General features: G+C 31.0%; 1 protein-coding gene across 1 annotated transcript in view; it reads right to left on the reverse strand.

Moving 5' to 3' along the window:
• The window catches only part of LOC134716220 (neuropeptide Y receptor type 2-like), a 57,834-nt gene extending 48,904 nt beyond the window's left edge, over nucleotides 1–8,930 (reverse strand). Inside the window, exon 1 of the mRNA XM_063579076.1 lies at nucleotides 8,658–8,930. The gene's annotated coding sequence lies outside the window, so the exon portion shown is untranslated. The remainder of the gene's footprint in view (nucleotides 1–8,657) is intronic.
• Between the last annotated feature and the right edge of the window lie 247 nt (nucleotides 8,931–9,177).

A 9,177-nucleotide genomic window follows, 5' to 3' on the forward strand; every position in this document is an offset into this window, starting at 1 on the left:
ATTACTATATGAAATGATATGGATCATTATCTTATTGTAACGGTTTCTTAAAGTGCATTATGTACATCTAGTAATCAGAGAATATGCTGTGTCTTTAAGTTCTTTTAAATAGATAGTAAACCTCGTTGGATAAAAAGAAAACATATATACTTTTATTCGTATTTGTAAAGATAATAGAGGATTGCAAACAGATGAGACAAAATACTTCATAACACTCTGAATTCCAGATATAAACTTAAACCCGAACTTGGAGTATTTTTGTTTTTGTACTTTTCAATAGTCATCTTGAAAGTACTTCAATAAATCAGTAAATAATAGTATTCCATAATAAGCTTAATAATGTGCTTCACTTTTTTAATCGCTAACAGTGCCACATCTGATGAATGAGCTTGCGGATATTACTGTTCAATTATCTGCTCCTCTTAACAATATAAAAATTACCAAACAACTTCAAATGCGAAGGCAGTCTAACCCAACCTCTTAGACCTGGTTTCACGTCCTGTGTTGTTTTTCATTCTGTTTTTAAATCTTTAGAGCGTTTAAACATTTTTTTTGTAATGTTTTCAAATGCTAGTAAAGTCATAAAGTGCAAATGTCAATTTCATATAGAATTACGAGTCATTAAAACCAGATTGACAACTTATAAATACTATTTAGGGTAACATAAGTGATGCATAAAAGATAGGCAAAACTTTTTATACAGGGCAAGGTAAAATTAGCATGACCTGATTGGCAACATTGGATATACTGAAGAAACAAAATCATTGTACAATTCATCAAATTTCAGAAGTGATAACACATACTACAGTCAACAGTTTGGTTCTAATTAATCAATGGTTGTTAATGGACGCGGAGGGGGAAATCGGAAACATGAATTACAATTGTTGTATTTATCATTATATATGTAGAGGTAAGTATCACGCGAATAGAAGTCTAGTAAACTCTGCTACATCCTTTTAGTCAACATATCATCTAATCGCTAATCATGAAGTCTTAATACAGAAATAAACCATGTATTGCTGAAAAACTTAAGTGCAAGTACCACGCATTTTATAAAGGTTTATGCTCTATAAGTAATTAATCGTAAGAGTACAGTTATGTATAATATAACATAAAACATTTGGTTTTGTAATATAAATGAAGCTAACACTTTGTAAACTTAATGCGTTTTTGGATTGACCTTCTTCGAGAACTTTCATACCAAAAGTATAATAGACATCAGGGTCAAATTTAAGAATTATTTCATTTAATCAAGTATTTATTCCTCTTAAGGTAGATTGATGGTATACCGCCATCTTGGATTGTACAATCACAGTACAAAATCGGTCTAGTTATTTGCCCAAATCAGCAAATTTGGAAACAGATTTGCATTTACTTGTTAATTTATTGTATAATCCAAAATATTTTAACAAATATCGACCTTTTTGTTTTTTAAAATCATTTTTTGCAAATGAGCCATTTAAGGGGAGATACCTCTTTTAGTACAAAATGTATACTAGACTAATAGGGAAAATTTTTTTTTTACTTGTGGCAAGAAAACAAGTTCGGTGACGCCATGTTTTCTTTTTATTTTCTTAAAAATATTACGAAACCTATCTTCTCACAATTTATTACAAAATTATATCTCATAGAACTTTTTTTATGCACTCTTATGTGTTTTTCCATGAACAAACTAACCAAATTTAGGCAATTTTCAACGACTCATAGCTTGAAAAAAAAGCACGGTGACCCATACTTTTTATTGTATTTTTGAAAAAAGCATAGTAAAATCTTCATTTTGGCAAATTATAAGAAAATTCTGTCTCAAAAAACATTCACTTATGACCTACCTTTATAAGTACAAAGAATATCACCCAGGTATACATTTTATTGCTATCGTTTACAGCAGTAATTTTGCAATAGTTGATAACACATTTTTGTAAGCCCCTTATGTCATTGCCCAACAATGAATATTCTGAACAGTTGACGACACGTGTGTTTTTGTCTGCAGTCCCAATAGCAATTGCAAAACGATGAATTTTCAATCTTATTAAAATAAGTTCTCATCACTTGCTCCTCGATTTTTTATATGTCGCCGTCGATGAGAACTTATTCTAATACGATTGATGAATTTTGCAACAGTTGACATCACATGTATGTGTGTTTGGAGTCCCGATAGCAATTCCAATACAATGCATTTTGAAACAGTTGACAACGCATTTAATTTTGTTTGCAGTCACTATTATCATTGCAATACAACAAATTTTGCAACGGTTGGCAGCATTTTGTTTGTCTGCAGTTCCGATAGCCATTGCAATACAATGAATTTTGCAACAGTTGACAATACGTTTATTTTTGTCGGCAGTCCCGATAGCCATTGCAATACAATGAATTTTGAAACAGTTGACAACACGTTTATTTTTGTTTGCAGTCCGAATAGCAGTTGCAATACAATGAATTTTGAAACAGTTGACAACACGTTTATTTTTGTCGGCAGTCCCGATAGCAATTGCAATACAATGAATTTTGCAACAGTTGACAGCACGTTTATTTTTGTCGGCAGTCCCGATAGAAATTGCAATACAATGAACTTTCCAAGAGTTGACAGCACGTTTATTTTTGTCGGCAGTCCCGATAGCAGTAGGAATACAATGAATTTTGAAACAGTTGACAACACGTTTATTTTTGTCGGCAGTCCCGATAGAAATTGCAATACAATGAATTTTGCAAGAGTTGACAGCACGTTTATTTTTGTCGGCAGTCCCGATAGTCGTTGCAATACAATGAATTTTGCAACAGTTGACAACACGTTTATTTTTGTTTGAAGTCCCGATAGCCTTTAATTTTTTTATTGCAATACAATGAATTTTGAAACAGTTGGCAGCATATTTATTTTTGTCTGCAGTCCGAATCGTCATTGTAATACAATGTATTTTTAGGCAGTTTAAACATATATATTTGTGTCTGCAGTTCACTTGTCAAATGATATTTTGAAACAGTTGACAGCATATTTTGTGTCTGCAGGTTCAATAGACTTTGCACTACACTGTATTTTGCAACATTTGATAACATTTTTATTTTTATCTTAGATCCGGTTGTTATTGTGATACAATGGATTTTGCAACAGTTGACTGCATATTTATTTTTTCCCCTGCAGATCCGATTGTCATTGTTACACAATGGGTTTTACACAGTTGAAAACAGACTTATCTTTTTTAACTGCATTTCCGGTTGCCATTGCAATACTAACGATTTTACAGTTGACAACACATTTTGATTTGTGTTGCTAATTGCATTTTGCAGTTTCGATAGTTGTTTATGGGGTGTGTACATGCAGAATAACATAATTACACATAGTCAAAACCTGAATTGACGTAGTGTTTATCGGAATAAACGCTAGAAACGAGGGTCTCCGGAGACCTACCAAAGATAGTTGTATCTATAATCTCTCATGGTAATTCGATATCACGCACCATACTATGAAAGTAATACTTTTATAGTTAAATCAATATCCAATGTATCATTTAACATTAACAGTTATACAACTTAAAATTATGTAATGTCATCACCATAATTTATTGTGTTTTTGTTTCCGTATGTTCCAGATCAGACGCCTACTGTTTGCTTCATTTTACATCCACGCTTCCTGTAAATTGTTTTCAAAATAATTAGATTTTCAATAACTGGGACATATTTTTTTTTAAATATCCTAATCAGATTTTATAAAGGTTAAATAAGAGCAGTGATTTTAACATGCTAACGCCATAGGGAACCAACTGAAAAAGAAATTGTGTCGTCGACTCGAAAATAGACTGAATTGAAGTTTGAGAACAAATGTTCGTAATAAAAAGTAAAGTTTTCTTACCTAAAAATGTTTAAAACGTAAAAGTATGTATAAAAGACCTACATTACAGAGAAAAGACAATGAGTCGATAAAATGTCTGATATTGGACGCCAGCTTTATTAGAAATAAAACAATACTATACTTCCTTTAAATACACAACGCTACATTTACTTTTGTCACGCTATAACGGCGAAAAGCTATAAAGAAACTGAATAACAAATATCTCCATACATGAAACTATGTCATTAGATTAGACTGTTGATGTTCTCTTTTTCTTTTTTCTTTATTTTTTGTTGTTGTATTTGTTTTAGTTTTTTTACTGATTTATTTATACCTTGCATTAAAAAACATACTTTCAGGCCGTTTGATGTCTCGTTTGAATTGTTTTACATTATTTCTTTCTTTTTTGCTGATTATGTCTGATAATTCAAATCGATTTTATAAAAATACAAATTTATATAGTTTTCGTTTTGTTTCTTATTTATCCTTTACGGACAAGAGACATTAGTTACAATGATGTATTTTTTTTCTTTTTAAGGTCTCGCTCTTTGGAATGCAAAATATTCTGCAAAACGAGTGTTGCATTTATTTGTTAGTTTTAATATGGGCCGCCCATCTTATTTTTTCTGTGCGAAACCGTCATCGTAAAGTCATAATTGCAATGATTCAAAATTGTTGTGTTTGTTTGCAAAGGAAAAAATACTCAAAACAATTGTATTTTTTGGGGCTTTCAAATTCAAAGGATAACGTGTTCCTGATGAAGTAAATCCAGGTAAAAGCTTTGACGCTGCAAGTTTATAAGGTGGTCGTAAAGCTGAAACGGCGCAGCTGGTGCATGCATGCGCACAATAAAAGATAACACGTTAATTATGTTGACGTCTATGGTACATTACACATTTGCAGAGAAAGTCGTATCACTTGTGAAATTGTAGTGGTCTCATCTAATTTGTGTTTCAATTATTTTTTCATAAACATTAATTTCCATAGTAACATATACATTTACAAAAGACGACTTGTTAATTATCATTAAATAATGTTCAAACATTTGTTCGTTATTTGCATTTATGTGTTAAATTTGAATCTACATTGCTTCTTCACTGTACTGCCTTTGATCGTCTAAAGTACCTGAAGTTTGCTTATAATTTCACAGCAAACAATGTAACAGACATTAATTGAAGGACATTAATAGTCCCGTGTTATTTATAAAAGTATTTTCGGTAAAATAGATAATCAAAAGAATTTGTAATAAATAAAAGATTTGAAGGGTAATGACCTCAATAACGGGAATAAACAACAGGTGTTTTTGATAAATCAAAATTGCATGTCTATCAATTAGGCAAAAGACAGATCCGTAATAATTTGACTTTACATAGAAATCTCATTTCTGAACTAATTTCTATTACGCTTATGTATATAACAACACAGCATTCGACGTCAAAATAAAACAGAAAGGCATTTTACGTTGAATTCAATCAAATTGAAGAGTTAAACCATGTTGATTTTAAGCAAAAACATCGTTTAAGTTGATTTTGTTGTGCAATTTCATTTTTTGTACATTTCATGCTGGTTTCACTTAGAAAATACATGTTTAGTTTAGATTGTAAGTATCTTCAATAAAAATATAAGACAATATTTTCAATGAAAAAATTGTAAAATTTCGCATCACATTCAATACAAACTCTCAACGATCATGCCCGAGAGCAAAGGTCGAGAGTTTGATATGGGTGTTATGATTATATTAACCATATGATTTACTTACTATGGGTTGTTTGGCATGTGATTTATTTGGGGTGTGACTGACATTTGTATCATGACTTCTGTATTCTGATATGAGCCATACATTTTATATCATAATAAATACCAGTCGTCATAACTAACTATATGTTAACAGTTTTATAGACATTTTGATTATTTAAACCTGTATATTTAGAAAAAAATGGGTTTCTTTTATTTTCATGCTTTTGAGAAGTTTTGTTTTTACAGTTTTGAGTTAGCTTCACGCAGATGTGACGTCATGTATTCGTGACTTCAAATACAAAATGTTAAATTGTCTTTCAGGTAAATCATTTTAGCGTTCATTTTTATATTACATATCGCTGACTCGTAAAATATCATGTCAATCTATCTCCGGAACAGCCGTCGAGTATTCATTTTATTTTTTATTTTTTTCAAAACATAATTGTAAAGGTTTTTCTCCCGTTAGTAACTAATACAATATAGTAAAATGCACGAATGACTTTATTCTAGATCTATGATAAGGTTTAACCACGCTATTGTTTGCATACATAATATTCCCGTGATGTTAAAAGCATCTGTCGGTTGTTTTCATACAACAATTTCAAAGTAGTCTTTATTTACTGTCAATACTTGCTTTTCCTTTGCAACCAATATACATGAAAGTAATACACAGGAATTTACTATCTAGACAATGTATAAATGTGTGCATCAATTACGCTCAACCTTACTGATAAAATAGTATTACTTTAAAAAAAACCATTGAAACATTCTGAAAAGATAAACTTAAACTTCTATTATAATGAATATTCCAAAGCAAAGAATGGTGCTCCCATACAGATTATGTTAGATATGTACATGTGTATCAGATGCTTTTAAACGCAACATGTCATTTTTCTTTGAATGCTAAATGATATTTGATTAAAATGAGTGTCAAATGCATGTCTTTAAAACGTTTACCTTATTGATAGTCGAGAACTTTCAAATGGAATTCGGGAAAATATATAGGTTTCCATATATTTGTTTTCCGTTATATGAGCGGCTTTGATATATAATATCTCCCAAAATATAAGACGACTGTCTTTTTTCTGCTTTGCTTTTTAAAATCTTCTGATCTGCTTTTTAAAATGAAACTGTTCTGAGTTTGCCGTTTTTAAATGAAGGCAATCATCGTAACATTGTGTGCTGCTAACTATTAAAATATGAAACCGTTTGCAGTGCAGCAAGTTTAACGGAAAACCTCATTTATTTTCAATCAAACATTAAAGTCGTTAAGTAAGACAGGAAAGTGTAGGTTATAATATTTTTCAAATAATGGGCATCTTCGATGTATCACGAAGTGTCATGTAAGCATTTAATTGTATTTTCACCATCAAATGAGACTTAAATTAATTTTAGATAGAATTGGTTTCAGGCTTAGTGTTTATAAATGCGTTAAAATTACGATTCCAGCGAAGCTTTCTAATTAGCAATTAATTTCGGAAAGTTATTGATTCCATCAACTAGCCCCGAGATATTCCGCAAGAAAGATCACAAAAAGTGTTGGCCTTTGATGTAATATACAACCCAGGTGGTACTTGGTAATGACAACCTACTAATAGCGATCTATATTCTTTTGTTTCTTAAATTGTTTTCCAAAAGATTCCCTTGTGGTTACTTGTTCGTTAGCGGAGAAACTTGTACCATCGTGACCTTAGATCATAACCATTCTAGCAGATTCATTTCACGGCATTTAACACAAAAAGTACAAGTAATTATTCAGTATTAAGCACTTCATCAGCACCAAGTGGTTCGAATATGAATACTTTTTTTTGCAGTTTTTGTAATTTAGAAAAGAGAAAGATCTTGGTAGAAATGTTTTGTATTTACCAAAAGGAATGTGTTTCTGTTTGGTTATTTGGAAAGAAAACGGGGTTAACATGTCGGAGCCATTTTATAGCAGACTATATCGTATGTATGTGTTCTCATTGTTGGAGGTCGTATGGTTGCCTGTAGTTGCTAACATCCACTTCATTCGAACTTTGTTGAATAGTTGTCTCATTAGCAATCCTACCATCTTCTTTTTTATTATATGAAGTGCAACCAACGTTGACAATGCTTTTCTTCGTTGTTTTTTTTTTAATGCGAAAATTTATATTTCTTCATTTCTACAATTGAAAAGTAGGTATGGTGGCCTTCTGCTGTTTTCTCCTCTTTGGTCGGGTAGTTTTCTCTTTTACACAGTTCCTAATGTTGGTCCCAATCTTATGAACATGTAGATTATATTTACATATACTACTAAAGCCCGAAGCAAAGTAAATGTTTTGCTGTTCTTCGTATCAAAGTTTTGACGTCCGACTGCAAATTATTTACGGTAAACAAGAATCGGATTAAGCCGACTACCTCGGTAGATGGTAATACTATTCCATTTCTGCAGTGAAATACCTAACAGATGCGTTCTAATGTTATACTGTAAAGGGCAAAGTAAACGTAAACATATTGTAATTCAATACTTCGCAACGGGCTATTTCAGGTTCTATTGTATTAAACCGGAAAAAAACAAAGTTTTAAGTCTTTTTTTATAATTCATCTTAATAATAATGCTATTATTTAATTTACTTTGATAGAAATTATGATTTAGAATATTAAGTTTATCATATGTTTCGTAATTTTATTTTTCCTAGTTTGTATCTTTAATATGTTACTTCCAATATTTTATGAGGAAGTATACCCGTCTCTCATTGTTTTAACTATACGAAATTGACACTTATTTTTGCTTTTATCACAAAATCAAATTATAAAATGTAATGCACTTCTAAAATCTAATAATCAGAACACTTGATTGAATCTTATAGCCTTAGTTGATAATTAGTTTTACCAGCTTAAAAGTGATGAAGTTGAACACGAAGTTGTATCATCTAAAAAATAAAACATGTTTCTCCGTATTTCATGTTTTAAGTTAGTGATGATTAAGAAAGCTTAAAACAAATGCAATTCTGCAAATTTGATAAAATTCAAGTATAAAAAAAGATAAGATTTAACCAGAAAAAAATTACGCCTCAACAATTACAACATACAATTCTTTGTAAGTGTGGAATAATAATATAAAAATGCTTCAAACCTGATTACTAGATTCCAGTTAAGATCCAGAAAATCTTCATCACACAGCGACAATCCTTCTCCAAACTCTACTGCAATCGATTTGACGATCAAGCTCTACAAAGCATATTGATATTAGCTTGTCACAGAAAAAAATCTCCACTAATCCAGGCGTATTACGAAAGACAACTCCAAAACACACTAAACAGACGATAAGTGAGCACGAGTAAAATACTGGGAAAATGAAGGCAGAGGATATCGTCTGCTTTATAACCATGCAAATCAATAGATAGTGTTCATTATCATAGTGCGCATCCTCTACGAATACTATTGCTTGTTAACGGATGTTAAAAAAATAGAAATATTGATTAAAATGTGGCTGAATCAATTATGTAGTTATTAAAGAAACACCAGAGGATTTAAAATGGTCACCATATTGTTTTTCTTTTGGATAGTTTTAGCTTCTAATTGATTATAGTATCTGTTCCATTAACGACGATTTCATTATCAAAATATAAGCAAGAAATGAATATCTGTTGAAT

Source organism: Mytilus trossulus, chromosome 4, assembly GCF_036588685.1.
Source record: "Mytilus trossulus isolate FHL-02 chromosome 4, PNRI_Mtr1.1.1.hap1, whole genome shotgun sequence".
NCBI classification, from domain to species: domain Eukaryota; kingdom Metazoa; phylum Mollusca; class Bivalvia; order Mytilida; family Mytilidae; genus Mytilus; species Mytilus trossulus.